Genomic DNA, 6,000 nt, shown 5'->3' on the forward strand with positions numbered 1-6,000 from the left:
CTTCCAGTTCTCATGCACATCATGCCACAGCAGTAAATTGTCATCACAAATTCTTCCCCATGAGAAAACACACACACACACACACACACACACACACACACAGAGTTCACTGACTCAGTCCTCTTTCTCCTGAAGAATCTCCTTTGGTAACACAGCCCTTAGTTAGGAAAAGTAAAGCCATGTGCAAACAAGGCAATCAGCATTAATCATCTCTCTCGGATCTGCTAATGGCAAATCAAACGAGGGCTGCTAGTAAGAGCATTCCCTCACCAAACTGCACCTGGAAAATGTGTGCAGTGCTCCTGGCTCTGTAACGTGCTATGAATTTCCACATTTTACAGAGAGTGGGTAGCAAATTCTTCATCAGTATTCACTTAAAGGGACACTACCACCTTGAGAGAGGTTTTCAACTCATTATTTTGCCTATTTCTGTTTTTAACAGCACACCTGAAGTCTGAAGCTGCTTTGAAATCCATTTTCTCTTTCTCCATTTATGGCAAGGTGCAAATTGATTCATTTTGGTTTTGTCTGAAATTGCAAGGATTGAAAAATAAATTGTATGAATGTTGAAAGAAGACAGGTTTCAAAACAGATTTTGGTTTTAAAAGATAATAATTAACACAGGCACACAAAGGGATGCTTTTTAAATGGGATTTTAAAAAAGACCTGAAGAAAAATGGTGACGAAAATAAGAGACACTTAATTTTTAGTTGAAATTTGACTCATATGATTTTTGAAATTTAAAGATTTGATTAACTTGGTTCATTATTTTTCAGTCTGTCACCTATAGTGATAAAACTTACGTAGAGAGTTTTTTTTTTAATCTATAGAGCTCAAAGCACTTTACAAAATAGGGTAAGCAGAAGTAACATTATCCCATGAAACAAATGGGGAAACTGAGGCATATGGCCAATTGGTATATTGTCTTGTGGCTGCTCAGTAGTAGATACCCTGGGTGCCTGGCCAGTCTTTCATCAGCTAGGCCACACTGGAAATCTCATAAGAAATTCTGTTCCGTACGTTATTCAGCCCAGTTTTGCAGACCCAATTATTTCTGAAAAAGCTGAAAGAAGCACATGGGCATTGCTAATCAAATGCTTGAGGGCTTGGGGGAGAAAATTAAGTCATACCCCTCACACCCCCTTGCCCGCCCTCAACATTTTGATCCTCAGCCCCAGAACAGATATCTCATTATTAGGTTAGGTTATAATCCTGGGAGGTGCTGAACATCCTTCACTTCCATTGACTTCAGTGGGAATTGAGGATCTCAGCATCTCACTAAAATGGGCCACTTTTCACTAGCAGCTGACTGCTGTAGCCTAGCCCCTGCTGCCTCCAAAGGTCATGTCTCAGGTGGGGTCTGCTTCCAAGTTAGGCCACCTGTTCAGACACAGAAAGAAGAGGAGATAATATGAGGAGGGGCTGAAAGAGAGGTGTGACTAGAAGTTTAGTAAAACCCACATTGCCAGTAATACTGGCCAGGGAGACAGGTTTAAGAGGTAAAGGGGATCTCTGAGTGGAGGTAGGATAGAAGGAACTGATGGCCTGGCACATGACGGGTGGAGCAGACAGGTAGAGCAGTAAGTGCACATATATACTTCCTGGAAGATCAACATGCTGGCGGTCAATCTTCCAGGGTTCAAATTAGGATGCCCAGTACAGCTGCGCTAAATCAAATGATCAGGGTGCTGCCATTGACCCCAGTAAGGCAAGTTGATGGGAAAGTTTCCCTTGTCAATGTCCTGCTGTGGGAATGGCGGCAAAAATCACTTTAAAGTGTGTCAACTCCAGTTATGCAGTTCTCAGATCTGAAGCTGAATATCCTATATCAATTTTTTTCTCTACTGTAGATCTGGCCTAGGCCAGAAACATTTTTTTATAGTGTGGACCTAATCTTTAATTAATTGTGAATGGATGCACTCAAACCCACAGCAGAACTAGGAAGATTCAGATAGCACTGTGGGACGCCTAATACAGGTTTGTTGTATAGACGTCTACACACACATACATTTCGATTACATGCTCCTATGAACATGGGTAGACAATCTATAAAATCTATAACAGGTTTTAAAATCAGACTCCTGAAGTGCATTGTTTCATATTAATGCACTTCTGCTCCATCAACCTTTACTGAGGGCTTTTTGTTTCCTAAAAATGGAAACTTCCTATTCTGCTTGATGCTTAGCCCACAATGATATGGGGGGCAGAGTTTTTTTCATTTGTTTCAATGAAAGTGTGCCCAAGTTCACGAGGGTATGGAATGCCCATCATCATACATTCTCGTTATTGCAGACACACCCAGGAAAGGAATGATGAGTCACTATAAATAACACTTTCCTACACTGGGTGTAAAGTCTGATCAATGTTATTTCCCTAATTCTGATCACTTCTCCAGCTGGCCTTTACACAGTTGTCCTCCTCTGAAAAATGGCAAGTTCTTACTTGTAAGATCTGGTCCTTGAGTATGCTCCTGTCATATCTGTTTGCTTTTAGTGCTAAAGGAGAGAGAGAGAGAGAGATGGGTTCCTTTCCTGTATATGCACCTTCAAAGGGAGCAGCTGGCTCCGTCCCAGTCAGTTGCACCTGTGCAAACTTCTTCAAGGCAGTAATGCAACACAGCACAGATGTTACTGAGGACATGAACAGAAGACAACAGTGATGCAGAGCTATAACTGAAGCATTGTCCAGGCATCAGCTTTTAACACTTATAACTAGCTGTTGGTGTTTTTGGCTGTACGCATGCAAGACATTGGCACACAACATGGTTCAACCACTTACTAATTATGGTCAGTTCACAGAATTTTGCCCATGCCAGTGCAAATCTGTCACACTGTACATCGTTCAGTGCAGACAGGACTCATTAACCCCTTTGGCTATGTCTACACTACAGCAAAATGTCAACAGAAGTTAACGTCTAAGGAGATCTTCCAGCAAAACGTCTGTCAACTGATCACGTCTGCACACAAAAGTGGATCGAAGGAGCAATCCGCTCTGTTGACAGAGCGTGGCCAGACTGCCCTGCTGCTCTCTCAACTGAATGGCTAGCCAGAAGCTCAGCAAACAGGGCTGCCTGGTGAACTGGAAGCCCTGTCTGTTGACAGAGGCTCCCCCGGAGCATCTATACAGCTTTTTTGTCAACAGAAACTGTTGACAAAGGTGTTATTCCTCATTGCAGAGAGGTAGACCACTGTCACCAGAAGTGCCATGTTTTGTTGACAGACATATTTTGTGTGTAGACACTCTGTGAGTATTTTTCCTCAAAACCCTGGTTTTCTCCACAAAATTCTCTCATGTAGACATAAACTTTGTGTCACAGGCTGCTAACCTTTTCTCCTAGCTCCCTTTTCAGCAGGACATTTCAGCATGCAATGGTTAAAATATTTCCGGCATCACTCTGTGCACCTACCAGATGGCCAAAAGCGCCTCAGTGACTTAGGAACATAAGCCTCTCTTTGAACGATGTCCTTTGCAATGGCATTGTGGGACAGCTGACCAGATTTTTCAACTATGCACTAATACAAAGATGCAGGTTGGTAAGGTGACCATCTGTCCCATTGTCGGGATGCCAAAAAGGAGTCCCAACTTATTTTTAAAAAGGGACTAATTGTCCTGTATCTGCTGCAGCTGCCTGCTGGAGAGCATGTACTGTGTGTCAGCACGTGCTCTCCAACAGAGGGAGCCAGTAGGTTAGCTGAGGGAGGGAGAGAGCTGCAACTGCTCTGTTCCTGCGGCAAGCCCGAGGCTCTCGGAAGGGGAGGGGAAGCGCACCCCCCGCCCTCCGTTTGTGACCATGGGAGATATGGCCACCCTAGTCTTGGTAGGGCAGTAGACATAGAAGAACAAACTTGGAAAACATGAAGTATGAAAGCAAATTGACTATCACAGTCTCAGGCTGGAAGCTCACAGTGGAAAGACATAGTGTAGACAGGGCCTGGGGGGGTGTTGGGGAACTGGCCTTGCAGATTTGCTAGTAATGGTAAAAATATACAAGCAAGCTTGGCTCCCAGATCTCATGTTGTGTTTTGGCAGCTGGTAGTCAGAAAAAAAACCCTCTCATCTTTTTACTTGTAAATTGCGCAAGTTTGGTCTAAAAATCCCTGCAGGTTGGGGCCAGGGGGCAAGGGGTTAACGGTGCTGCAAGTTGGGGCCACGGGGGGAGGGCAGGGGGCAGTTAAGATTATGGTGGATTTGGGCTGAGGGGGTCAGGGGGCATTAAGGCTGCAGCAGATTGAGGCCTGGGGGGGTAGTTAAAGCCTGGCCGTGGGCGGGGGGAGGCAAGGGGTGATTAAAGCTGTGGCATATTGGGGCTGGGGAGGCAGTGGGCAGTTAAGGCTGTGGTGGGTTGGGGCCATGGGGGGCGTGGGAGGTTACACCTGGCAGGGCAGAGTTCTGGCACCATTTTTCCTAGAAAAAAGGCACTGCGTTTGACTTTACCAGAGATGTCATGATTTACATCAGCTGAGGGTCTGCCCTTTGTTCATCTTGTTCTTTATCATTCAAGAAATGAAACTATAAACATAAAAAATACAGAATGATTCACGAGTAATGAGTGCATTAGGGGGATAATAGAACTATCACATCGCAGCTGTGAAAAAAGCCCAAACAAAGCCAGCCACTGGAAATTCAAGAAAGATTTTTACCCTAAAAGTGATGTCCAAATGTCTCCTTTGAACACCCAAAACAATGAGAAGTGTAATTCTTCACCATTAAAAGGCTAGAATGAATGACTATATTTAGACACTGGAAAATGTATTCTGGTAGGATTTTTAAAGAAAACAAATGTCACAAGTCGGAATGATCAGTAACTGATATTATAGATTAAAGAGGATGTTTAAAATGTCACTGGTGAATCCGTATTTGCCAGACTGCAATTACAAATGTAAAAGTACATCCTCAGTGCTCCATTGTCAACATATTGATCTTCTAGAAACATTCTGAGGCTGAAAGCAGTTTATGATAATAGAGAATAACTCCTTTACCTTCCACAGCCCCATGAGATGAGCCAAAATTCAAGTAATGACTGCTGTCAGCAACAATAATGGTACTGCAAGTGTTCGAGACACACCACCCACACACATACTTTTTTCAATATGCAAACATAGAGCAAGGTAATGGAGATTTCTATGGGGAAAATATTTCAGCAAATATTTCATACACTAGGGATAATTATATATGAGCATTTGCTTTATTTCTTTAGGAGGTATGAAGAAAGCCCAAAAGTTTTTTGTTTGGTTTTATTGTTTTTATGTTACAGGGTGAACTTCTGTAGTCCGGCACTCTTTGGTCCGGTAACATCTGTGGTTTGACATGGTTTTAGTTAGCCAGACATCCACCTATCATGGTTTTGGTCACGTTTCCCACAGCTCCATAAAGTGTGTTTCCAGCCACCAATCCTGGCTCTCGGTGTTCAGTGCTGTTATTTAACTCTAATTTACCGCTAAGTTTCTTCTAAGAGCCCAGGAAGGAGTGGAAGTGTGGGTAATGCTGCTAGAAAATATTGGCCTCCTGTGTTTCAACAAATTCTCTGGTACAGCATGGGTCAGGTCCCAAGGGTGGCAGGCTAGGGAGATTCAAACTGTAGAAGGATCAGGTCTTGTCTTACAGATGTCAATCAGGTCTTTTGCCCTTGGAAGACAGAAGCCTTTTCTGCTGGATAGAAATGTTGCAACTGAAGAAGTTTGTTGAAGGGTATAATAGGAATCTAATGGGCCATATTAAGAACCGAGGCATAAAGCAAATATATCAGGTGTAAAATACAATTTGCACCTCTGATTTGTTAAGTGCAGATATTTCACCTGTATTGGCCCTGCACCATTACCCTGCTTTGCTGACATGACCCCCGCCCCAGCTCCATGCTCATTATTTTTCTGTATAAAATGGTGTCCTCCATATGCAGCGCCTTGGTCTTACAGTGTGTGGAAGGTCAAAAATGGTGCTTGTGTAAAATTGCCTGCCCCAGTGCCTTACTTTGTGGTAGCATTCAGTGTGGGGCAACCCAGA

This window comes from Carettochelys insculpta, chromosome 2 (genome assembly GCF_033958435.1).
Source record: "Carettochelys insculpta isolate YL-2023 chromosome 2, ASM3395843v1, whole genome shotgun sequence".
NCBI classification, from domain to species: Eukaryota; Metazoa; Chordata; order Testudines; family Carettochelyidae; genus Carettochelys; species Carettochelys insculpta.